The sequence below is a fragment of the Balaenoptera borealis genome, assembly GCF_965194805.1.
Source record: "Balaenoptera borealis genome assembly, chromosome: 19".
Taxonomy (NCBI): Eukaryota; Metazoa; Chordata; class Mammalia; order Artiodactyla; family Balaenopteridae; genus Balaenoptera; species Balaenoptera borealis.
The window spans coordinates 4,103,749-4,130,802 of NC_138878.1; the positions used below are offsets into that span (position 1 = coordinate 4,103,749).

At 52.8% G+C, this 27,054-nt stretch overlaps 1 long non-coding RNA gene across 1 annotated transcript in view; it reads right to left on the minus strand.

Moving 5' to 3' along the window:
- The window catches only part of LOC309616387, a 94,243-nt gene that overhangs the window by 34,763 nt on the left and 32,426 nt on the right, over nt 1–27,054 (minus strand). The window contains exons 4-5 of the long non-coding RNA XR_014237445.1: nt 18,816–19,121; nt 15,488–18,057 (exon numbers count right to left, since the gene is read on the minus strand). This is a non-coding gene — a long non-coding RNA (uncharacterized lncRNA). The remainder of the gene's footprint in view (nt 1–15,487; nt 18,058–18,815; nt 19,122–27,054) is intronic.

The following is a 27,054-nucleotide window of genomic DNA, read 5'->3' on the forward strand; positions in this document are numbered from 1 at the left end:
GGTTGGTTTTTTTTAACCAAATAAAACCATAACCAACTAAACGAAACCAAGTCCATTTATAACAAAGTCCCACCAGAGCAAACATTTGCAATCTCCCCAGAAAGCATTTTATCCATGGCAGGGAAGCCTGGGGAATTTTAAGAGGCTGCAGCTCGTGTCTTTGAAAACCACCAGCGTCTTCAGTTTGTCTGGGACTCTCTCCCCACTGGGGGTACTTTTCCATCTGCCCTCCTGTTTCCCAGCAAAGCCCGAGGCCTGTGGGCAGCCATCAAGGCACTCTGGACCAAGGGTGGATGCTCTTGGGCAGAGGCCACAGACTGGTGACCGTGACCTGGAACCGGCCCCCATGGGTGGGTCAAATACCCACAGTCAGTTGCTCCCATCTGCAAAACAGGAGGTTTCACCTAGAAATGCAGATTCATGGCTGCCTGGGCCCCATTCTTCCCTGGCCAGCTGCCTGGGGCCTGGGGTGGCTGTCCTCACATGCATGGTCATTGGGACAACGTTTGAATTCTTTTAAAAGAATTTATGGGGGCAAAATTCACATAACATAAAACTGACCATTTTAAGGCATAATGCTCCCAGACTTCAGATAATACTACAAAGCTACAGTAATAAAAACAGCATGGTATTGGCACAAAAACAGACATATGGATCAATGGAACAGAATAGAGAGCCCAGAAATAAACCCACACACCTATGGTCAATTAATCTTCGACAAAGGACGTAAGAATATACAATGGGAAAACGACAGTCTCTTCAGCAAGTGGTGCTGGAAAAGCGGGACAGCTGCATGTAAATCAATGAAGCTGGAACACACCCTCACACCATACACAAAAATAAACTCAAAATGGCTTAAAGACCTAAATGTAAGAGAGGACAACCATAAAACTCCTAGAAGAGTATAGAGGCAAGACATTCTCTCACATAAATCATACCACTGTTCTCTTAGGTCAGTCCCCCATGGCAACAGAAGTAAAAGCAAAAATAAACAAATGGGACTTAAACAAACTTACAAGCTTTTGCACAGCAAAGGAAACCATAAACAAAATGAAAAGAGAACCTATAGAATGGGAGAAAATGTTTGCAAATGATGCGACCAACAAGGGCTTAATTTCCAAAATATACAAACAGCTCATACAACTCAATAACAAAAAAACAACCCAATTGAAAATGGGTAGAAGACCTAAATAGACATTTCTGCAAAGAAGACATACAGGTGGCCAACAGGCACATGAAAAGATGCTCAACATCGCTAATTATTAGAGAAATGTAAATCAAAACTACAATGAGGTACCACCTCACACCCGTCAGAATGGCCATCATTAAAAAGTCTACAAATAATAAATGCTGGAGAGGGTGTGGAGAAAAGGAAACCCTCCTGCACTGTTGTTGGGAATGTAAACTGGTACAGTCACTATGGAAAACAATATGGAGGTTCCTTAAAAACTAAAAATAGAGCTACATATGATCTAGCAATCCCACTCCTGGGCATATGTCCAGACAAAACTGTAATTCAAAAAGATACATGCACCACTATGTTCACAGCAGCACTACTCACAATAGCCAAGATGTGGAAACAACTGAAATGTCCATTGACAGATGAATGGATAAAGAAGATGTGGTACATATATACAATGGAATACTACTCAGCCATAAAAAACAATGAAATAATGCCATTTGCAGCAACATGGATGCAACTAGAGATTATCATACTAAGTGAGGTAAGTCAGAAAGAGAAAGACAACTACCATATGATATCACTTATATGTGGAATCTAAATTATGACACAAGTGAACATATCTCTGAAACAGAAACAGACTCTCAGACATAGAGAACAGACTTGTGGTTGCCAAGGGGGAGGGGGCTGTGGGAGGTTGGGGTGAGCAGCTATGTCTTTGCATACAGGATGGATAAACAACAAGGTCCTACTGTAGAGCACAGGCAACTATATTCAATATCCTGTGATAGACCAAAATGGAAAAAAATATGAAAAAGAATATATATGTATAACTGAGTCACTTTGCTGTGCAGCAGAAATTAACACAACACTGTAAATCAACTATACTTCAATAAAAAAAAAAAGAAGAAAAACAACTGACCATTTTAAAGTAGACAATTCAGTGGCATTTGGTACCTTCACAGTGTTGTGTAACCACTACCTCTGTTTAGTTCCAAAGCATTTCCATCATCCCCCAAAAAACCCCAGACCCAACATCACTCACTCCCCCTTCCGCAGCCCCCAGCGACCCTTCACGTACTCTGTCTCTATGGATTTGCCTGTTCTGGACACTGCTTGTGGACGGACTCACACACTGTGCCTGGCTTCCTTCACTCAGCATGTCTTCGAGGCTCACGCGTGGCGGAGCGGGTCACGGCTGAGTCACACACCCCATCACATGTCCGTATACACATAACAAGCATCCACCTCAAGGTCACACGGCAACCCCGTGTCGGGGCGGGCCTTCACCCCAGCCTTGCTTGCCTGCTCTGGGCCTGTCCCCTCTCCCCCCAGCCCTGCTGGCTTTCTGCAACCCCGTGGGCTCCTCAGATGAGCAGCAAACATCCTCCCAGGGGCAGGGTCTCAGGTGGGTGAGAGACTTGCCAGTCCGTGTCCTGGGCGCCCCCTACGTGTACTCACACACACACGTGCACACGTATGTAGCATAATGGCCCCATCCTGTAGTCTGGCACTTTGCTGTTTTTCACTTAACGATGTATCTTGGAGGTCGTTCTAAACCAGAGGGAGTGCCACCTCCTCTTGTTCTTGGCTGCATGCTACTCCACCACACGGCTCTCCCATACCTAACGGGGTGCGGGCCCTTGGCTCTGGCCCCCACGTGGGGACAGCCCTGCCAGCACTCCCGCACCCAGCCTGGCCACGCCCTGGCCCTGTGCAGCCTGGAAAGGGAGGTCTGAGATGTCCTCGCCACTTTCCTGGCCTCAAATCTCCCAGGGCCAACACCTCATGTGCCCTTGTTTTCCCAACACCTGACTTGGCATTTGTACTCTGTAGACGTGCTATAGATGCTTGTTAATCACACAGATGGAAAAATGAACGACTACTTTTCACACACTGTTTAAGGCCTGGCTCAGTCACCACCTCCTCCAGGGAGCCTTCCCTGGTCACCCCAGGCTGGATTAGGCCCCCCTTTAAGCCCACAGGCCCCGTACTCTGATCAAAGCAATTACGTCCACTGGGTGAAACTGTCAGCGACCACCCCGGCAGCTACTGTTCCTCGGGTATCAGCAGGAGTTGGCGGGACGCCCGGCACGGAGCGGTGAGTGGACAGCCGGCGGATGCCTGGTGCAGAGAGGGAATACACGGAGGCCCACAGCCAAGCGTGCCCAGCAGGTTGTTTCCTCTGAGCCCTGTGCCGTGGGGGGCAGGTGCAATCACCACCACCTCGCGGAGGAGGAGGGCGAGGCTTGTAGAGGCTCAGCATCCTACGTGAGGCCGCCCAGCTCCTAATGAGGGGGCCGGCTGACCCCAGGCTGACCCCACCTCTCCAGCTCTCCCGCGCCCCGAACCTTGCTCCGCCCTCCCGCCAGGGCTGGACGGGACACACAGGGGCAGAGCACGCTCTGCATCCTAGGGAAAAGGACAAGGTTCAGGGCGAGGCTGAGGTGGGGCTCGGCACCCCGGCGCTCTCAGGACCCCAGCAGGAGGGTGAGGGTGGTGGCGGAGGGAGAGGCGACCCTCGGAGGAGTTCTGTTTGATCACATGCTGGGTAAGCACCGGGGCCCTCTGCCAATGGGGGAAGAGGCTGGACAAAGAGGCAGCCCCTGAAGACGACCTCCCACCAGCCCCGACCGCCCACCAGCCCCGACCTCCCACGCCTGCCTCTCCCAAGGCTGGGCCGCCATGCCGGTCTGGCCCCAAAACTCGGGTTAGAAGTTGCCCCCCCCCCACCTCTCTTTTGGGAGAGTCAGAGGAAGAAAAGAGCATGTTCACTACAGGGAAAGCTCCAAAGATGTTACAAAGCTTCAGTTCAGGGAGAAGTGACGGAAGTAGGGGAGCCAGCGGCACCGAGGAGCACACGTGGATACATTTACAGAACGGGTCCCCATCGGTTAAAGAGTCTTTTGTCTTTGCCCACTCGGCTCCCTCCCACCCCGCTTCCCGAAGAGAGTTCTGTCTTTCTCAGACTGGTTCCACGTTGTAGGCAGAGTCGGGAGTAGGTAGAGGGAAACAGGACCCTCAGAGGCCAGAGAACAGAGGGGAGGATCCTCCCTTTCTTGTGGAGAATCTTGATTCTAGGGGAGGCCATGAGAAAACAAGCAAAACTGGAGAGAGGAAGCTCATTTCCATGACAAAAGCAAAGCGGAGGGGGCAAAGGGCAAAAGTGAGAGCTGACCTTTGCGGGGGATTGGGGGGCTGCGGGGGTCCTGGAGTTGCCGCAGGATGGACGCAAGACACGCAGGGGGCAGAGGAAGCAGGATGTTAAGAAACACAACTGTGGGCTAAGGAGTGGATTCCCCTTGACGTTTGAACGGAAGGCAAGGGGGAATCCAAATTCCTTCCTAATCCATTTTGGTGGCTGGGCTACACCTCTCTGCGATGCACTCTGGATTGGGCCACCTGGAACCCCAGCTCGTATTAGGGTTCCATACGCAAAGCCCATCTCACAACGAGGAAATGATTTAATCCCCATCAAACTCAGAGAGGTTGGGGCTGTCGTTATCCCACATCAAAGATAAGGAAACTGAGGTGCAAAAAGCTCCCGTGAGTTGCCCAAGGTCACGGAGCTAGAAAGGGGCCAGGTCAGGACAAACCCTCGGGTGTTCCTGACTCCAAATCCCAACCTCTTTTCTCTCTCCCACTCTGCCTCGGGGAAGGATCCTATGACACTGAATCTTCTCTTTTTCAGAGTTTAATATTTCGGGCCAAATCTGAGTGCGGTTTGCTGTTTCCTCCAAAAATTTGGCCTGACCTCAGGGCACCGCTGCCCAGCCATTGGCAAGAGTCCTCTGCTGGCAGCGATGGGCTGGTGGGCAGGCTGCTCTGGGCATGACTCGGTAGAAACTCAGATTAACTCAATAAAAGCTCTATTTACCTTTGTGGTCAAAACACACAGGACAATTTATAGATGTCAAATAGGATAATGGCTAGTGTTGGCACAGATGGGAGAATGGGTACCGCTGGTCTGCGTTAGTGGAAGTTTAAATCTGTACAACCTTCTGGAGAGCAGTTTGGCACTATGAACCACATGTCTTAAAAATGCAAAGCCTTTGACCCAGCAAGTCCACTTCTAGGAACACAGCCCAAGGAAATAGTCTTACACACTACACTGTTCTCATTCCCACAGTGACCGACCTCAGACTGAGCTCCTACGGGGTCAGTGGCGCTCACATCTGACTGCTTAACTAGAGCTGGTTAACTAGAGCAGCTGTTCTTCCCCAGATTCGTTTTGCTTCCCCACAATTGCAGGAGCATTTTGACTATACTTAAAATTAGCATCTAATCATGCATACAATTTTCTATTTATTTCATGGCTTGGCTTCCAATTCCAAAAGCAACAGAACTTTCAGCCTGGAGGGGACGTCAGGAATTTTCTAGTCCAACATTTCCCAAAGTGGGTCCCATGGGAGGTGAAAGGGTAGTTGCAACTGGATGCTTGCATGATGGGATAAGCTCGGGAAAATGGAACACGTGCTTCCTTGCAGGATTTCTCAGAGCCTTTGCTAGATGATGAGCATGGCAATCTCCACAAGGCAGATAGAGGAGGCGGTATTAGTCTCCTGTGGCTGCTATATAACAAATGGCCACAAACTGGGTGGCGTCAAACAACAGAAGTATATTGTCTCACGGTTTTGGAGGCCAGAAGTCTGAAATCAAGGTGTCAGCGGGGCCAGGCTCCATCTGAAGGCGCTCAGGGAGGATCCTTCCTTGTCTCTTCTGGCTTCTGATGGCCTCACTTGGCCTGTGGCTGCATTCCTCCCCCCTGCACCTTTGTCTTCACGCATGTGTCTTCCCTCTGTGTCTGTGCCTAAATTCTCTTCTTATAAAGACCCTGGTCATTAGATTAGGGCTCACCCTACTTTAGTCTGACCTCATTTAAACTTGATTACATCTGCAAAGACCCTATTTCCAAATAACGTCACACTCACAGGTCCAGGCAGATGTGAATTTGGCGGGGGGATGCTATTCACCGCAGTATAGATGGAAAGACCTCAGGGGCTTCTGAGAGGGGAGGCCCAGGAACAGACTGAAGTCAAGTTCTCCAAGCATCCCTCAGCCTGCTGCGCTGGGACAGACCATGCGGGGTGAGGGCGGGCTCACGGGGACAGTGCACGGTGGGGATACCACAGCACAGTCGAGGCGAGAGGAGACAGCGGCCTGGACCAGGCAGAGGCAGTGCAGGTGGGGAGAAGCAGCTGGCCTTGCCCTTCCCTTTGAAGGTGAGCCAGTAAAAGGCAAAGTAAAAGGCGACGCAGCGTTTGGGTGTGAGATGTGAGAAAATGAGGCCTCCAGGGTGACCTCTGGGTTTTAGCCAGAGACACTGGAACAGCGGAGTTGCCATCAGTGCAAAGAGCTGACTAGTTACCGGACACAGTTCCAGGCAGAGCGATGTGGACCAGGACGGAGGAACTGGTCCTCCAGTGGAGCGTGGACCTAAACACAGAGCTGACCCCGCCCTGCCCCACGACCGTCGTCCTCTTGTGAGTCCAGGAGAAAGTCCACTGGGGCCTGTGTACGCCGGCCTCAATCCAGTCACTCCCGACGCCCCTGCGCTCCCCTCACACCCGTCTCTCTGTGCACCCACTGCCTGTCAACGCGGGGGCCGCAAATCTTGGGCCCTCCCGCGTTGACACGGGGCCCTCCCGGCAACTGGGTTGTCCTAGGGAGGACTGGGCTGGCCCTTCCCGGCGGGGGGAGGGGGTGCCACCAGCAGACAACAGGCGCTGCCCAGGGCAGGAGAGGTCCCTCGGGTGGGGACTCTTGTGGCTTTCGGCGACTGCGTCTCTGGCTGGGCTGACCAGCTGGGCTCAGCGAATCCTGTGGGCACAACCTCAGGCCTGGAGCCCGTTGCTGTTTCGTCGAGGCCGAGGGCGGTTCACGCTCATGAAAAAGGGTCTTGCTGCCCAGGCTGAAGGCACTCGCCAGCCGCCACGCCACAGGGTCACTTCCCAAGCTCGCCACAAAGCAGGTTAGGGAGCCCCAGTCCACAGTCCTAATTTGAGCTCTGAGATGTCTGTGGACCTCTCCCTTCTGCCGGGAATTCAAAGGACTTGGTCCAACATCTGGGCGAAAAGGAGGCTGGCCCAAATTCCGGGCAACCACCTGGTCTGGGCAGCAGAAGACGTGGCTGTGAACTGCTGAGGAATTTCTCGGGCGAGGAGTAGAGCCCTCAGAGCCTCAGTTTTCCTGTCTGTAAAATGGGATCTCGCTCCCATGTGTGCCGGGCGGGGATGGCTCTGTGACTTTCAGGCTCTGCTCTGTGGAGAAGCCTGGACGAGGGTGGGAGGGAGGGGAATCTGAGCGCTGCTTCCTCTGTCCTTCCCTTCCTGCCTCAGCCAGAACAATTCTGGATGGCCTTCCAAGTAAAAGTTCACTTGAAAATAAATCCTGGGACTTCCCTGGTGGCGCAGTGGTTAAGAATCCGTCTGCCAATACAGGGAACACAGGTTCGTTCCCTGGTCCGGGAAGATCCCACATGCCGTGGAGCAACTAAGCCCGTGCGCCCCAACTACTGGGCCTGCGCGCCTAGAGCCCGCGAGCCACAACTACTGGGCCCACGTGCCACAACTACTGAAGCCCGCGCACCTACAGCCCGTGCTCTGCAACAAGGGAAGCCACCGCAATGAGAAGCCCGCGCACCGCAAAGAAGAGTAGCCCCCTCTCACGGCAACTAGAGAAAGCCCACACGCAGCAGTGAAGACCCAATGCAGCCAAAAATAAAGAAATAAAAATTAAATCTATCTATCTATATCTATCTATATATGTATATATATAAATTTCTTGAAGTAAGAGATGTGCAAAACCCACTGACCAGCACTTCAGGATCTCGTGGGTCTGATGTCCAGTCTAGGGCTCCTTGGGTTGTGGTCAGAGGGAGCTGGGGCACAGCTGGGGCCTGGCTCTGTCCACCTTCCTTTCCAGCCCCTGGAGAGCTGTGCTCCTCTTGTATCAGTCATGTGATGCTGGGTGAGCTGCCAATCACAGGGCCCCACCCCCTGAGTGGACATGTGATTCAGGCCTGGCCAATCATAGAACTCCCCCCCCCCACCAGTGATAAGTCCAAGGCTTAGCCATGTGACTAAGGCTGGCCAATAAAGGTCCTTCCCTGGAGCATCTATATTCTGAAACAGGAAGACAGATGCTCTCCCTTCTCTTTTTTCATCAAGCTGGAGGACCTAAGCCTGAGGATACCAGCACTGTGTTTCCCACTGCTGGGAGAAAACCTGTTTACTCTCAGAGAAAATGAGGTCCCCATAGAGACCCCAAGATGGGGAGAGATGGAGAGAGCATGAGATCTCATGGCACTGAAGTACCTGATTACAGCCTTCATGGCTCCCAGAGTGGCCTTTGATTGGGAGCCTCTTCTGGTTTGAGTTTCTGTCACTGACAAATACAGGAGTCCTCCCCGATCCAGAACCAAGGGGGAAGGTCAAGAAAGCTCACTCGGCAGCAAAGTTCCCAGAGGGAACTTTTTTTAAGTTTCTCGAGGGTAAGTGTAACTAAGAACTTTGCTTTTTGTTTACTTATTTATTTAGTGGTGTCCTTCCCTTGAGAAACCAAATACAGTTTGCACCACCCAGACAGCACTTGAGACCAGCTTAAGGGATGGAGAGAGGGGAGGCAGGAGGAGCAGGCGTGGGGCTGAGCCACTTTTAAAGGGACCTGACAACTGGCCAAGAGCTAGGCATGCTCCAACCCTCCTGATGGCAGGAAGACCCCGAGGGTTTAGGTGTTCCTCCTAAATCACACACAGGGCATTTGAAGCAGGACCTGACCCAGAACCAGCTCTCTTAAATCCAGAGCCCATGTCACCAGACTTCTGAATTTCACAGAAATTCAGAAAACTCTTTTTTTTTAAAAATTAATTAATTAATTTATTTTTGGCTGCATTGGGTCTTTGTTGCTGCACGCGGGCTTTCTCTAGTTGCGGCGAGCGGGGGCTACTCTTCCTTGCGGTGCGCGGCTTTCTCATTGCAGTGCCTTCTCTTGTTGCGGAGCATGAGCTCTAGGCGTGCGGGCTTCAGTAGTTGTGGCTCGTGGCCTCAGTAGTTGTGGCTCGCGGGCTCTAGAACGCAGGCTCAGTAGTTGTGGCGCACGGGCTTAGTTGCTCCGCGGCACGTGGGATCTTTCCGGACCAGGGCTCGAACCCGTGTTCCCTGCACTGGCAGACGGATTCTTAACCACTGTGCCACCAGGGAAGTCCCAGAGAAGTCTTTTGAGAACAAAGGATCAGTAAAGTTCAACGGCCATCTCTGACTAGCATCCTTTTGTAAAATGATAACCCCCAACAATGGACGTAGGACATAAGCTGTGAGTAAAGGCCAGGCCTCACGTTTGGATATGTTCAGTTTGGAGGGACACTAGGTGATTTCCTCATGTTTCCTCAAAGCAATGACTACTGGGAAACGGGCAAGAGCAGGCAGTGGGTGTGTGAGTGTCCTGGGGCCGCCGTAACAAAGCGCCACAAACTAGGGGCTCTTAAAACAGCAGAAATGTATAGTTCTGGAGCCCTGAAGTCTAAAATCAAGGTGTCAGCAGGGCCGAGCTCTCTCTGAGGGCTCTAGGGACGATTCCGTGGCTTGTAGAAGAAGCACTCCAATCTCTGCCTTCATCGTCACATAGCTTTCTCCCTGTGCGTCTGTGTCTAAATTCCCCTCTTCTTACAAGGACACCAGGCATTAGATTAGGGCCACCCTAATCCAGTATGAACCCATCTTAACTTGATGACATCTGCAAAGACCCTATTTCTAAATATAAGGTCACATTCACAGATTCTGGGGGTTAGGACTCGAACAGACCTTTCTAAGGGACACAACTCAAGCTGGCTGAGCGGGCCAGCATTATGGGGCACCCCACCCCCAAGGTCCTTCCCACGCTGACAGCAAAGTGTGAGAAAGACGGATCTGAGGCACGATGCCCTCCCAGATTTGGGAGAAGGGTTGGACTGCCAGGGACAGCTGGGGACCCCTGGGCTGTCCCACCTTCCCTCACGTTTCCCTTCCAAGGAGTAACTGTCTGGAGGTCAGCCAGTTGCCCGCTGGCAAAGCCAGGCCAGAACACAGACCTATAGTTCCCGGCCAGGGCTGGACCGTAACCTGGGGACCTTCCTGGGGAAGAAGGCCAGGAAAAGCCTCAGCCCCAGGCCAGGAAACCGGCCCCGCCAAGGGGACAGATTCACAGCAGAGGGAAATTCACACTTTGGCCTTTTGGATGGCAGGAGGGCTTGACTTTGCCGTGAGGGCCCCTGTGTGCCCTCCCAGGATGCATGTAGAGACACAGCAGCAGCCACTAGCCTGGCCTGACCTCAGTCCTCTGGACGGGGACCAGAGTTTGCTCACAGACTCCCTGGAGACTGACACTGCAGGGGGACTTGAGTCAACCGAAACTACACGCTTCCCAGAGAGGGGCGGTAACCAGCCTGAGGTCACACAGCAATCATTCAGAGCCAACGTGAGAGACCTGTCTCCCAGTTCTGCCGGTGAGAGCCTTTTACCCACCGTGATGGCCTCTATCAGGGAAGGTTTTTGCCCTTGGGAACCAGGGTTGATTTTGTAATGGTTTTATAGAGCAGTCAGGAAGAAAATATCACCCACTTCACAGCCAGACCTGCTGGACACCTGATGTTTGGGAAAAGGAAAGAGAGAAGTAACACTGACTAAACACCTACTGTGCACCACATGCTTCAGGCTCACATTCCTACCCATCTTAACTGTGAGCAGCGCGAGGCCCAGGGCGGCTGGAGTAGGCCAAGGGTTCCCAGTCCCTCTCAGGATGTCAGTTCACCTCGCTGAGCCTCAGTTTACTCACCTGTAAAATGGGATCACGAGCTCAGCGTCACAGGTGGTCACTAGGATTAGGGATCCCATCCCAGGAATGGGCACACAGTAGGTGCTCAAGAAAGGCGACGTTTGCTAATTATTAGAGAAGTGCAAATCAAAACTACAATTATTTCTCACACCAGTCAGAATGGCCACCATTAGAAAGTCTACAAATAACAAATACTGGAGAGGATGTGGAGAAAAGGGAACCCTCCCACAGTGTTGATGGGAATGTAAATTGGTGCAGCCCCTATGGAGAACAGTATGGAGGTTCCTTAAAAAATTAAAAATAGAGTTACTGTATGATCCAGCAATCCCACTCCTGGGCATACATCCAGAGAAAACTATAATTCAAAAAGATGCAGACACTCCAACGTTCATAGCAGCACTATTTACAATAGCCAGAAAATGGAAACAACCTAAACATACACCAACAGATGAATGGATAAAGAAGATGTGGTACGTATATGCAATGGAATACTACTCAGCCATAAAAAGTAATGAAATAATGCCATTTGCAGCAACAGGGATGGACCTGGAGATTATCATACTAAGTGAAGTAAGTCAGACAGAGAAAGACAAATACCATATGATATCACTTATCTGTGGAATCTAAAGTATGACACGAATGAACTTATCTACACAACAGAAACAGACTTGTGGTTGCCAAGGGGGGTGCAGAGGGATGGAGTGGGAGTTTGGGATTAGCAGATGCAAACTATTATACAGAGAATGGATAAACAACAGGCCCTACTATAAAGTACAGGGAACTACATTCAATATCCTGTGATAAACCATAATGGAAAAGACTATGAAAAACAATATATGTAGATGTATAACTGAAGCACTTTTCTGTACAGCAGAAAATAACATAACATTGTAAATCAACTATACGTTAATAAATTTTTAAAAAAGAAGAAAGGTGATGTTTTGATTTTCTATCGCTGCTGCAATACATTTCCACAAACTTTGCAGCTTCAACAACACACGCCCATCATCTTCCATCTGGAGGTCGGAAATTCAACACGGGGCTCACTGGGCTATACCAAGGTATCAGTGGTGCTGCCTGAGGTTCTAGGGGGCAAGCTATTCCTCGCCCTTTCGGCGTCTAGCAGTGGCCCCTATTCCTTGGCTCATGGCCCCCTTCTCCGTCTTCAAAGCCAGCGACACTGCATCTCTGACCCTGCTCCACTGCCTCTTCTTTCTCTGACCACAGCTGGGAAAGGGTCTCTGATTTCAAGGACTCATGCGATTCCACTGGACCCACCCGGATCACCCAGGATCATCTCCCCATCACAAGGTCCTCAACTCAAGCACGCCTGCAAAGTCCCTTCTGCCACGTCAGGTCACGTACACAGCGATTCCGGGAATTAGGCTGGGGTGGGGGCAGGCAGCAGGCATTACTCTGCCGACCACAGGTGAGCTGAGCTGAATTTCATAAAGCAAGGGATGCCCGGGCTGGTCTTGGCAGTTCTTTTTGGAAGAAGAGGATTCCACTAAAACCAGCTCCCTCAAGGGCCGTTTCCCATCCCTGCTGTTTTTGACTCTTTTCAAAGAGGCTCTGTCTAGCCAAAGAGACAGGGTCAGGGCTGCCAAACCTTTGCTTCAAAATAAACCCTACTGGGAAATTTCCACGGGACCAGGCCCTTCTCTCCCCCCTCCCCCCAGAGACCTGCCTGAAATCCCAAACCAAGCGGGACGTCTTATAGCAAGACCATCAGACTCCCAGCTCTCCTGAGAAGGTTTTTGTTGTCGTTTGGGTGTTTTTCTTTTGTTTGTTTTCCCCTGTCAAACTAAATAGCACTGGGCATACTGTTACGCAGGCAGAGTGAACCGGGTTAGGACATCACCCTCGACTCAGGAAAGGGTTTTACGGTTGTCATCCTCAAAAGGACCTAATCCGTCCCCCCACCCAGCTTACATTCTCCAGGGTTCCTCCTCGTTGCCTTCAAAGAGCACTCAGCTATTTCACAAGCTCTGCACGTTTACAGCGAGCGTATTTTATGCCGACAGTGAGGCAAGCACGTAAATCCCACTTGCCTAACACCCAGCATCTTTTGATTTTATTTGATTCACCCAGGAAATCACTATTTACCATGGGCTCAGCATCAGATGTTTTGCACGGGAAGGCGTGCACTTGTATTGGATTTCAGGCAGGTTCACAGGGACAGGCTATTTGGTCCTAAAACCTGTGTACTTTGCTGCCGGGGAGATAGGGGTGTCCTTGGTTATCCCTAACAAGCCCCTCTCCACCACACCTGAGTTTATGCTTAACGAGTTGACTCTTGGTGGCTCCCAGAGAGCTTCAGCATGGGGGCCAGTTGCCGGAGGCACCAATCACGTGATTAGAGGATGGGAACTTGCAGCTCCATCCCCGACCTCCAGGGAGGCGAGTGGGGCATCACCAGCGGCAAATGAGGTTATCGGCCATGCCTGTATAATGGAACCTCCATGAAAACGCTTCTGGGTTGGTGAACGCACCCACATGTCGAGAGGGTGTGCACCCTAAACTCCATGGGGACAGAAGCTCCTACACTTGGGACCCTTCCAGACCCCTCACTATGTACCTCTTCGTCTGGTTATTCATCTGTGTCCTTTACAATAAATGTAAAGGATTTACATTTACAATAAAAGTAAATGTAAAGAAAGTATTTCCCTGAGTTCTATGAGCCATTATAGCAAATGATTGAACCTGAGGAGGGGGTTGTGGGACTCCTTGATTTGTTGCCAAGTCAGAGAGAAGGGTGGGTGAGCTGGGGACCCACCACTTGCGACTGGCATCTGAAGTGGGGGCAGTCTTGCGGGACTGAGCCCTTAACCATGGGGTCTGCTCTCACTCCGGGTGGTTAGTATCAGAATCGAATTAAGTTGTAGGACACCCAGCTGGCGTCCACAGAGAACTGGAGAATTGCTTGGTGTGGAAAATCTACATGTTTGGCGTCAGGAGTGTTATGAGCAAAAAACAGATCTTAGTAGTAACCTATATTCGTTCATGTATCAATTCATTCAATGTTTAGCAAGTTCGTTAAGTCAACTTTGCACTGCGGTAAGTGATGAGCAAGAAAGGCACATCCCTACCCGTCCCGAACGCGCTGACAAGGGAAGAACAGCCTCCACATCAGTGTCTCTCCACCCCCTATGCCCAGGACCGTGTAACTTATCAACAAAAACAGCAGAGAGTCTGATTCAATTGGTGTGTGGTGGGGCCATCACACCGGTAATTAAAATTTTTCTTTTAAATTTAGTTATGTAGTGGGCTGAATAAGGGCCCCCAAACATATCAGGTCCGAATCCCTGGGACCTATCAATGTTACCTTATATGGCAAAGACTTTGCAGATGTAACTAAGGATCCTGAGATGGGAAAATTATCCTGGATTATCTGGTGGGTTGAGATGCAATCACATGTATCCTTAAAAGGGAGGCAGAGGGAGATTATACATCCACAGAGGACATGGCAGTGTGACAGCAGAAGCCGGGAGAGCAACGTGGCCGCCAGAAGCTGGAGGAGATAAAGAAGGTCCCTCCCCTAGAGTCTCCAGAGAGAGCACAGCCCTGCAACACCTGATTTCACACTTCTGGCTTCTGGAACTGTGAGAGAATACACTCCTGTTTCTTTAAATCACCAAGTTTTGGTAATTTATTACAGCTGTCACAGGAAGCGAATACAAGGCATAACAGTTATTATGTGCAAATCTTAAGCGCACGGCACGATGAATCGTTATATCCGCACACACCACGTGTCACCATGAAGCTCAAGATAGAACATTCCCAGTGTCTCAGGTTTCCGGTCACTACCCTCCCCAGAAATATCCACTCTCCCCACCTCTATCACGATAGATTGGTTTTGCCTGTTCTTGAACTTCGTATACAAGGGATCATACAACACGTACTCTTGTGTGAGGCTTCCTTTGCTCAACTTAATAGCAGTGCAATTCATGCCTGTTGTTGGGTTTATTTTTCTCTCTTGATGAGTATTATTCCACTATATGAATAGATACGATTTGTTCATCTAGTCTCCTACGAATGGACATCTGGGCTGTTCCCAGCCATCAGCTATTAATAATACGCCGACAGGAACACAGTCCTACCGTCTTTTGTGGACGTGCCTCATTTATCTTAGGCCCATACCTAGGAGTGGACTTGCGGGGTCTGGATTGGTAATTTTCTGTAGCTTCCAGGTGATTCAAATGTGTAATCAGGTGTGAGAACCACTCTCCAGGCCAATGGTTCTCGACTGGCAACAGTTTTGCCCCCCAGGGGACATTTGGCAAGGTCTGGAGACATTTTTGGTTGTCACAACTCAGAGCTGTGCTAAGAGTGTCTTGGGGAGAGAGGTCGGGGCTGCTGGTAAACCTCCTGCAGGACATAGGGCACCCCCTACCCAGCACACACACGGGAAGGAATTATCCAGCTCCCACGGTGGGACCTGAGGGTGGGAAACTCGACCGTAGCCAGGACTCGCGACCACACACATGAATAACCCACCTGCACGGAAGCTGCAGCTCGCAGGGCCTGGCCCCGCTTGGAGGGGTGGGACCGGCTGACGGTGGCGAGGCGCCGAGGCTTGGCTGCTCTGGGTGCGCCCTGGAGAGAGGGCAGGCCGCCCTGTTGAGGACGGGGAGCTGACCTCAGCCGTGGGCCTTTAGCTGAAGCTCCGAGGCATCTTCCTGCCCCACGGGTGCCAGTGTGGACTTCTGACATCATGCCTCGCTCAGTCCTCTCCTCCTGGGTCTGTTGACTCCGGGGACACAGAAAGCCCCAGAGGACGGGGACCATGTCGTAGGCAGTCCTCCGATTCTGCGCAGGGAGCACTGAAGTGAGGTTGCCGCGTGGGACACGGGACATGGGAACAAAGTTCCAAAGGGCAGCCTTTCCCCCAGCTCTGTCTACAGCGGGACGTTTAACGACGTCGCACAGGCAATCTCACGGGGTCCGTGTGTGACGGAGACCGGCTGGCTATTCACCCCCGCCCCCCTTCTTCTTCCTCCTCCTCCTCCTCCGAGGCACACAGCCGGACTGGCATTTCCCAGCGTCCCTTGCCGTCAGGCGAGGTCACGTGACTGAATTCCAGCCAATGGGATTCGTGTGGAAGTCACGTGCTCCTCGAAAAACCTCCCACACCAGCTCCTTCCTGCCCTGTGCCTTCCCACCAGCTGGAAGCAAAGGGCTCCTGGGGGCTGGCAGAGAGTTCCCTGCCTTAAGTTGCTAAATTGCCTTGTGGAAAAGCCACCCCCTTAACACCTGCTCTCCATTATCGAGAGGAAAACAAACTTCAATTGCATTTAAAGTCATTGAAACGTGGAGACTTGCTTGTTAGGGCAGCTAGCATACCCTTAACTAGTAAACTATGTTTCTGCCAACTGGCGGGGGGGGGGGGGGGTGGGGGGTGGGGTGGGGGATTGAGTTTCAGCTCCACTCCAGGTTAAGGGATTCCTTCCCGCAAAAAGGACTTAAAATGCAGAATGAGGAAGAGGATGCTGAGTTTGCAGAAAAAGCACAGCTGCCAAGGAGACCACTGAATAACGTGTAACTCGGGAGCTGGGAGAGCTGGAGCATGGGGCAGGCATTTCTCAACCTGTGCGGGGGGGTTGTTGAAATTTACGGATGAGCAAAAATGCGTGATCGTTCTTTGCTCTCATTTAAAATATATGTACATAATATTTATTTTATATTTACATATTCATATTTGAAATCATATTAGAGATTTCCTTAGAAATATGGCTATTTTCTACTCTCACATTTCGTGGACTCATTCTATTCAAACTGTCCTTGGGCTTTCACAGCAGGGCTTTGTCATCCCTTAGAGCCACGCTGCTGTTCTGTCACTCGCATTACGATATCTGAGTTGGGGGACTCTCTGAATCCAGATGTTGCTTTGACCGCGCCCCAGCTTCACTGTTCCGTGATCCTCGATCAGGGTCCCTGTGGTCCTTCCAGTGGTGACCCCCTCCCCCCATGAGCTCACCAACCTGCCCGCTCAGCCCTATTCCACATTCCCCACTGGGGCACACGGAACTTCTCAAACCCCACATGCCACTCACAAGCCATGGGAAGCAGGGGTCTTCTCTGGGGCCCCAGTCTCCACCGTTTTTATCATTCAGGGCCATTTGGGAAGCGGTGCTGGGCTGTGGGGTCCTGGGCCTCTTTGCCTTCAAATCCCCTCCTGGCCCTTCCCTTCCTCTGTCCAGTTTCTCAGCCATTCCATCACCTGCATCATCAATTCCCTGCATTCAGTACCCTCTGTTGAAATGCCCAGGAGGGTGTCTGCTTCCTGGCCTGGACCTTGATTGCTGCGTGGGCCCACAATGAGGCTCTCTGCCATGGGCCACCTTTCCAGGCCCACCGGGGAGCAGGGAAGGGCTGCATGGGGCCTCTGTCTCCCTGGCAGAGGGCTGCAGCCCGGCTCTGTCTCTCCCGCTGGCCCTGCTCCCCGGCTCTTCCTCTCCATGTGCTTTTCTCTTCCCTCGGCTGCCTCTTGCATCCTCCCCGCCCTGACTCACACCGAGGTCAGTCCTCCATGCGTGACTCTTCATGGGAGACGGCCCAGCAATGGGAATTCCAGGAATATTTACTCACGCTTGAAAGCCCGGCTTTCAAGACCACAGTCTCACCAAGGATTAAGAAGAAAACTCAATTATTTTCCTGCTCAAAGCTGCATGTTTATACCTTTGGAGTCATTCTCCTCCGCCCTGAGCAACAAGCCACATTTCGTGGCCCTGTTGTGATAGCAGAAGGGGTGCTGATGGGGGCACCCCAAAAGAAAATTACTGGGCTATTTCAAAATCTTCTTCCCCTACAGAAGTAAAGCCAGTAGCCGGCAAGGAACAGAGCATATTTGTGGGAGCACAACTTATGTAGAAATTGGTGGATCCGTGGTTGCTGTTCTGTGCCTGGTCCTCTGGAAGGGCAGATACTGGTGACTGGGAAGGGGAACTGGGTTCCAGGGCCAGAGGGAGCCTTGAGTGCACTTTGGAACGCTCACACTTTCCGAAAATGAAGAAGGAAAAACATCTCCTCTCCCTTTCCACAAAGTTCAGTTGGCTCAATCGCCCTGTCTGAAAATAAAGAAGAAAAGCAGCTGATAAACGTCTCCTGCTTGAGGCTGTCCTTTGAGGAAGAACCCAAGCCATGACTCATCACTCGCCTGTGATAAGCATTTGCCGTTTCAGGCAGAAACAGGCCACAAGCATGCAAGGGAGGGTGGGGGCAGTGGCCACGGGATCCCCCGCTTCTGGCTGGTTGGGGTTTATCTGCCTTCGGTAATACGGGGGATTTGAGTGGTCATCATTCCATCGGCCCTCGTTTGGGGAGGTGGGGGCGGTGTCTGTCCGAACACTCACAAGCACACACCCATGTGAGGTCTGAGATTACCCAGGATGGAAACGGGAAGGTAATCAGGGTCCCTCCCGTCCTGTCTGAAGTCAGACCCAGACCAGGCACCCATTGGAGAAAACGCAGGCCAGCCAGACCTTTCGCTGTCTGGGTCTGCTCCACGCAGCCCTGGCATGTCCGTCTGGTGTCTCCTGGACAGCATGACTTGGTGGCATGCCATCTGGGAGGCTGGCCCCTGTGAGCTGTGTCCACCAGCATTAACGAGGCGGGCAGTCTCAGAAGGATTGCATCTCCACAGCCCGCAGGGAAGGCTTAGAACCAAGCCCAGGACAAGCCCTGTCCGAGAGCACTGCAGACGCCACTCCTCACACAACCACCAGAGGGCGCTGTCCAGCTCCCACCCCCCAACCCCCGACCCCATTCCCCTTCTGTGGCTCCCCATGGCTCTTAGGATACAGGCCAGCTTCATAAACCCGCTTACAAGGCCGTGAATGATCTGGCCGCTGACCTTTCCAACTTCATCTCCATCTCCATGCTCCGTGCTCCAGCAGTGATGGCTTTCTTCCAGTTCCTGGAGAGGACACTTCCTGCATCCACAGGGCTTTTGCAATCACTCCGCCCACTTCTCAGAGGCTCTCCCGTTCATCTTCACCTACAGAACCCTGGTCATCATCTTTTAGGTTTTATCTTAAGCATCAGCTCAGCCGCAGAGGGAGGTCTTCCAACACGCCCAATGAGGTTATGTGGCCGTGTTTGGTGCCCTGGTGTCCTGCACTTCTTGGTAGCCCTTGCCATAGATGCAATTAAATCATTAATTCTGTCGTGGTTCGTTCACTGTCTGTCTCCCCAGCTAGACCGTCAGTGCGTGAGTTACCGTGTTCACTGCTGACCCTCAGGCCCACACAACACCCATGTTGCAGTGATAGTAGACGTTAGTGCCAGTCTCCGAATATCTCTGGACCTCGTTCTTCCAGGCACCTGGTAGGATTGCGTTTTCCGCCCCCTTGTGGTGGGGACACGTCACTGCCTAGGTGAGAGCCTTTAATTGCCAATGTGACCCCTGCCACAAAGTTGAGATGGCGGCTGCTCCCTTAGCTGGGGTCCCTCAGTCCCTATGACAATAAGAACTCCCCTGCCCCCTGTGAGGGACATGGAGAGGGAACAGTCGTGCCACCTGTCACCTGTGTGACCCACCACCTGCTCCTCACATAGAAATATCTCAAACACACACACATACCCCGACACACTCAGAAATACACACACACACCCCGACACACTCAGAAACACACAGACACACACACACCGACACACTCAGAAACACACACAGACACACGAGCATGGACACTCCTACCACCTAGAATAGTGCCCGGCACACTGTCGGTGCTCAACAAATATCTATTTAGTAAAAGAATAAATCATTAAATGAATAAATCACTAAATCAATTAAGTGCTCACTATGCTATACGTGCTGGAGGAAGCCCCCAAACACACAGTGTCTGGGGTCAGAGTCCCCACATCACACCCCCGAGGTGAGGCTTTGCAGGCAGGCGATACGGAAGTGCTCCTGGGATCGCCGCCTGGGAGTCGGGGCGCAGGACGGGACAGGATGAAGCAAGGGCGCGATTTCAGGCCCAGTCCCGGCCTCAGCCTCATCCAGCATGATCTGCAACATGCAGGAATCACACGTGATACACCCGGAAATGCTTCAGGAGGGAAAAACATCTTAACGAGTTTGCCCTGAATATGGAAGGCGAAGGGAAGGGGAATTAGCTGGCCGCCTCTGCCAGCATCAGCCAGGGCCCCAGGGGCCTCAGTTTCCCCCTTTATAAATGCACGATGACCCAGGGTCTGGCCTGCTGTTAGCCTCAAGCAAGGGGCTCATACTGTCAGCTGTGACCATCAACCATCAATCCGCTCGGGCACCCGAGGCTGCCCTGGTACAACTTCTTTCTGGTTGGCGTGGGGGCCTGTCCACAGCATGAAATTAACCACACACCCTTCTGACCGAGGCGAGGTGGCATTACAGTATGATCGAGACGAAGTGCCAGCTTCTGGCCAAGCCCATCCGCTGCTCCTGACCTGCCGGTCCCACCCCGGATCTGCCCTACAGCCCAGCCTCACGGCTCTGCTGCTGGTAAATGAGAGGAGAGCGCCAGCTGCGGGCAGGAAATGGCTTACAGATGGTAGGTGGGCCAAAGGCAGCTAAAAATGGGCCAGATCGGGGGTCATTTAAAGGCTCAGTACGTCGAAAGCCCTGAGCTGGCCTGGCCCAGCCCAGCCACAGCTGAGCAAGCAACAGGCAGGCAGGAAACAGTGGGCTTTTTCAGGCTGGACCACAGTCTTTTTAAGTGGAAATGTCAATAGGCTTTGAGAAGAAGAGTCAGTCCTCGGAGAGAGGCCAGGGCTTTCCCTGACCATCAGCCTCGGCTGCGCACGAGCTGACCCAACGCGGAGACCCGCTCCTACGTGGCGTTAGGAACTCGGGGGGCCTTGAGGAGACCCCCAAATGGAGCGGAAGAGGCTTTGGCTTAGGAGGAGGTGCGATTCCTTCCTTCTCTCCCTCCCCGTGAGCCAGTGAATGGATAAACCAAGGGTGGTCTGTCCTGATAGTGGGATATGATTAGGTCATAAAAGAGAATGAAGCACTGACACAGCTACAACATGAACGAACCTCGAAAACCTTATGTATGCCAAGCGAGAGAAGCCAGACACCATAGGTCCCATATCGTGTGCCTCCATTTACACGGAACATCCAGAAGAGATAAACCCACAGACGCAGGAAGTAGGTTGGTGGTTGCCAGGAGCTGGGGGAGATGGCAAGAGGGAGAGAGACTGCTTAACGGGTGTGGGGTTTTACTCTGGGGTGAGGGGGAGGTTTTGGAACCGGATGGAGGTGGTGCTTTACAACACTGTGAACGTGCTACGTGCCACTTAAGTGATCACTTTAAAAGCGTTAATTTTATGTAATTTCACCTCAACAAAGTATTTAAAAAACCAAAACGAAACCCACCAGAGTGGGCAAGACTGAACTCCGGGGAGACCAGCTGGAGCTGCCGATCAGAGGAGGAGGGGGGTGGGCAGAGGAGGGGCGGGGGGAGCTCGGGACGTGCGGAGGTTTCGGAAGGGTGGCATCCCCTGAATGGAGGAAAAGGATGCGGTGCCCCAGCTTCTGCAGGACTGGGTTGATGGTGGGACTCGCCGGCGCCTGGAGCACAAAGGCCCCCAGAAGCTTCTGGAAGAAGAGCGGTGAGCCATCTGTGTGCTGAGTTCGTGGTGCCTGGGGCCCTCCCGGGGTCGGGGGGCGGGGGGCTGCTCCTGTGAGCACCTTCCACCAAGTGAGTCAGAAGGAGGACTGCTGACATCTATCTGGAAAGACAGGCCACATGTCCTGTCTTCCGGAACCAGCCCTCCCTCCCCACCCCGCTTCCGGGCTGAGCCCCGAGGTCAGAGTGACTGCCGTCAGCTCAGCGGGTGGCAGACGGGGGGCGTGTCTGGGCCGGGTGGGGTCGTAGAGGCTGGGGCTTCCCGTGGGTGGCAGTGGTGCTGTGCTCGTGTCAAAGGCACGGCCAGGATCCTCCCAGCTCAGCCAACCTTCCCTCGGGTTCGCCGGATTTGCCTCCAGCCATCTCTCTTTTGGGGCAGAATCCGGCCATTTGGGCATTAGGAGCCCCTCCTATCCCGATCGGGGCAGAAACACCGGAGGGCCCACATCGAGATGCCCGGGGATCGCCGCGTGCTCAGCCGGCCAGGCTGGGGGCCCCCGGCCTCACGAGGGTCAGGAGAGGGGAACTGATTCTGCTGTTTATAAACCTCGGAGAGCCTAACAGCCCCTCTAGAAGCCAGGCTGGGTTCGCGGCCATCTGGAAGCTGTTAGCCTACTTCCCAGTCTCCGCCGATGCCCCTGGCGGTGGGAACGCTGTCCACGGGATGCAGAAGTGGGCCCGAGGAGAGGCCGTCCCCGCAGGAGAGGGGACAGGGCCCAGAGCACGGTGGGAACGTCACGCTTGGTGGCCAGAGGGTCAGCTGAGGAGGCAGATCTCGCTTGGGTCCTGTCTGATGTGCAGACAGACATGGAGAGGATGGGCAGCTGTTCCGGAACCTTCCATGTGGTGCACCAGGCCTCATCTTAGGCCTTCTCCCCAGACCCCGGGCTTCATTTCCTCGTACGCCCCAAGCCTTCCCCGCTAGGGGGGGGCCTTCCCTGGGCCGTGGCCTCTGTCTGGATGCTCACCAGCCCCCTTCCCTCCCCAGCTCCCCACACCCCTCAGAGCTCATGGAAACATTCCCTGTCTCCCTAAACTGGGTTGGAGCCCATTATAGGCTCTTGGAGCCCCTGCTTAAACAATGAATCACAGGTCTGTCTCCTGGTCGTCAGCCCAGGCAGGCAGGGGTGTGTCTGGCTACTCACGTCTGTCCATGCCTTGTACACGGTGGGAACTCAGGAAAGGATTTGTTGAATAAATGGATGGATCATTGGAAACCCCTGATAAAGGGTTTTTCTCGACTCCATTTGGTTTCTCCTATTGTAAACATGTTCAGAGACCTGTGGATGACAGAATTCCTAACTTTTCTTGTACTTGTGATGTTCTGAGGGAAAAGGAAGTAGAAACAAGCAGCAGCTACTTGTCAATGTTGAAGCGACTAAAAGTTGCAGGGGCACATCTTCACAGCGCTTCAGCTGCTCTGAAACCTTCAGAGGCTTGCACCCTGCATAGGCAGAGCTGCCCTTTGGACTGGGTTCGGGAGGCGGGGTCGGGGTGGAGGGCTGAAGGGTCCTGCAGCATTCCAAAGAACTCTTTCCTGAGGTCTCGGGTTCCCACCTGCGCTCTGGGAACTGTGGTACAGGATTCTGCGTGCCTAGGTTTTCTTCAAGAGAGCCGGGGTTGAAAACAGGGGTGTGCATCAAAATGCAGATACCTGGGCTTTGCCAATTCAGGAGGTCTGGTCTGGGACCCTCAACGTGGAGGGGCTTGAGGAGCTCCGGGTGATGGCATGGCCTGTTGCCTCTCTAGGGAGGGCCCCCAAATCTGGAGCCCAGGGATAGGGAACTTCCATGAACTACAACTCATTTGGACATCACCTCCCCTCCCCCACCTTGGTGACTTCGCGGGAATGAAGATAATTGGGGACCGGGTGGCCCTGGTTAGCACTGAGATAAGCAGAATGGTCTGAGTCATCAGCAGCCTCTCTGAAAGCCAGGTCTGGAAAATTTACGCAAGGGGGAAAAAAAAAATGGACACAAGCAAACATGAAAAGAGAGGGGAAAATTGTTTTTTAAAGAGGCTGGAACTAATTTGGGGGTTAAACCCAGCTGCCCACACAGATTCATTTCAGCTTTTCCAGTGTTATCCTATATGATTTATTTCCTGCTAAAGCATCTGACAACTATTGTGTAAACGGTTTCCATTTATCCTGGAAAGGCATCTTTTCCTGCTTTGGGGAGGTCCGACCAGGCCCCAGCTAAATCAGAACAACCACCACCAGTTTTGATTTGGAAAAAACAAAACCCACAAAAAAACAGAAGAGTAAAATAAATGCTGAGTCCAGAAGGAATCTTTAGACAACCCGGAATGAGTCACCCAGGGCACCTCTGGCCCTTGGAAAGATCTCGGTTTGAGTCCTGCTATGTGTCCTGGGGCAAATTACTTAACCTTTCTGAGCCCCGCTTTCCTCATCTATACAATGGGGACAGGAGTTGGACCACCTCACAGGGAGGTTGTGAGCACGGCCCAGCATAAACACTTAAAAATGGCAGCCGTTACTATTCTTATAAAACGGAAACATTGTGAACAGTAAAGGACTTTTTCTCCCTACGCATAAGATAGGAGTTCATGCTGCAAAGTCTCCAAAGGGAACTGATAGCTCCAGGGTTCCAGTTTTGGACAGGAAGGTCACTTGTTATGGAGGAAACAGGTGAGGTTCAAGAAAGGCCAAGGGATCCCTCTGTTCAAGGCTCACAGTCAGCTAAAGGCAGGGTTGTCTTCTGAATCTAAGAGTCCTTTCATCTGAAAGAAAAGGGACCCTCCTTTTGAAAAAAATGGTTTGCCGACCCCTCACCTGAGTCATTCTTTCATCACCATGACCAAAGGAAAATCTTACGCCAATGCTGTGAAGCTAGTTAGAGGAAAAAAGAACTTTCCGTGAACTGATATGGAAGCAGGATGGAATTCAGGTGTCAGGAAAGGGGCTTCCGGAAATGAGTGAGAGAGGGTTTCTTGTGTGTGCCGGGGTCCGGGGCGGTCTGGAAGGGGGCTTGGATTTTGCCATGAGTGCGAGGAGGGGGCTGCAGGAGGGCAGGGCGGCCCGCCACCTTGCACCCCTCCAGAGCAGCCGCCATTCTGTGGGTTGCGATGTGAGGGGAACCCCCTGACTTTGGCCCAGGAAGTCTACACCGGCCCACAGCTGCCGGCTGGACCAAGGGCCCCGCAGGTCAGAGCACAGGGAAGGGCTGCTGCCATCCGGTAAGTTCATCAGCACATCTGGGCTCCCCGTGGAAAGAGGAAGAGAGAGGCCAGGGGCCGGAGGCCAGGGGAATGATGCAAGGTCAGCGCTGGCAGAGCCAAGCGAGGGAGAGAAGGAGCAAGTGCAGGCCGGGGCCAGCGACCCCACGCAGCCCCTGGGTTCCCACCAAGCCGGCAGCAGGCCAGGGTCGGCACAGGAATGCTGACCGGGCCTCGGGGAGCCCAGGGGTTCCCGGCAGTGACCCAGGCTGCGGCCGAGGACACAGACCATTCATTCTTGCCTGTGACCTTGGCTGCCTCCTGTCGGGAGGGGCAGGTGAAGGGTCGGCAGGGGAGGCGGCCATGGCAGGGCAGCTGGGATGACCTAAGAGTCTGGGGAGGTACCCGGCGTTTCGGCCTTTCAGCTGTGCTGTCCACTCTGACTCAAAGCCAGGCTTAGCACAGGCCGGAGGGGCCTCAGGATGGGGACACCCCCGCAAATTCCAAGAACCTTGCATGCAAGTCAGGGCAACTATAGCTCCACCCTATATTCTAATGAATATCTATGAATCCCCTCTGCCTTGTGTTTTACGTTGAGTTCTCTGGACGCAGGGCCTGAGACAAGGATTTGGTACAAACAGCACGTTGGGGAGGTGCTCCCAGGAAGCACAAGTGAGGAGGTGCCGGAGGGAGGCGGGCAGGGGAAAGATGATAAAGAGAGCGGTCCTGAGCGGGCAGCCTGCTGGGGACCCCACGACTTGGGGCGTGGCGCGGAGTTGTCCCATGGGAGGGGCAGGACCTGGGGTTTATGTACCACCCTCGTCCTTCCTTGCTTGAGGGCTGCTCCCTGGACATTAACTCCTCTGCAAGGTGACCACCTGCCCCGGTCTGCCTGGGACTGAGGGTTTTCTGGGCTCTGGGACTTGCAGTGCTAAAGCCAGACACGAGCGGGTCACCCGACTCTGGCCCTTCTGGGGACCCCTGCTGCACCCCGAGCTTGCTCCTGTGGCCAGAGAAAGCCCTTGGTTAGGGCACGGCAGGTAAGAAGCCGTCGGCATGAATCACGATGGCGAGTTCAGAGGGGACACGGGCAGAGGACGTGGAGCATTACCTGCTACACCAGGCCAGTCACCCCCGTAAACCTATGACTGCTGCACCTCCCCGCATCCTTCCTGCTGTCTTCCCTTATCCACCAGCCACAACAAGCCAGTCAGCCGCGACGCTCCGCAAACGCTCCCGGCACCTCTGACCTCAGGGCCTTTGCACTGGCTGTTCCCTTTGCCTGGAAATCTTTTCCCCAGACGCACCCATAGTGGAATGTAACCTGCACGAGGGAAGTTTGTTAGGTACGATCAGTGCAGTCTTCCTACTGCACAGGACAGTGCCTGGCACTTAGTAAACACTTACCCACTAATAAATGAACAAAAATGATCTAAAACAACATGAAGTAGAATGAATGGTCTCAAGTGCACCTGGAGATGAGACTCCAGGCCTTTCCACCCATGGAGATCGCTTCCTCCGAAGGAAATTGGGGAAATGTCGTGTAGACGCCCGAGAGACAGAGGGGGTTCCTGATACTTGTCTTTGGCTGCCACCCCTGCTGCCTTGTGCCCTGTGAGCCCCCAGCAATCCCCGCAGTTGTCATCAGAGGAGGCATGGCCCAGAACCAGCACTTCCATACTTCTTCACTTTAGAAAACTAGTCTATGCAGAACCCCATCAAATAAAACCAAAAACGTGGTTTTGCCTTCGTTAAAGCAAGGGTGAGGGATCTAGGCCCTTGGACAACCCTAGGGATTCAGAGGACAGCTTGATATCCACTCACTTGGAGTGGGAGGGGTCTCAGCACGGACATGTACAAAATCTGAAGAGCTGAGACCAGAGCTTTGCAAACAGCAGCTGCACACCCATCAGCTGTGGGTCGTGTTAAATGCAGAGTCGGACGCATAAGGTTTGGGATGGAGCCAGAGCCTCTGCATTTCTAACAAGCTCCCAGGTGATGCTGAGGCCGCCAGGGCTTTGAGCCTGCACATTTGGGAAAGTCTCCCCTCTCTGCCCAAGATAGGAGGAATTTAATAACCTTGCCTGCAGCTTCCACCAGCTCAGCAGGGGTGAGGTCTAGGAGAGAGGTGGCAGAGCCCTTGGAGTCCTCAGCAGTGGGCAGAACAAGGCAGCCTCTCAGATAAACAGGCCCATGTGTCTGAGTCAGGGTACTGTGTACGCTGCTGTGACAAAGAGGCCCCCTAAGATGCTGGTTTAAACAATATAAGATATTATTTCT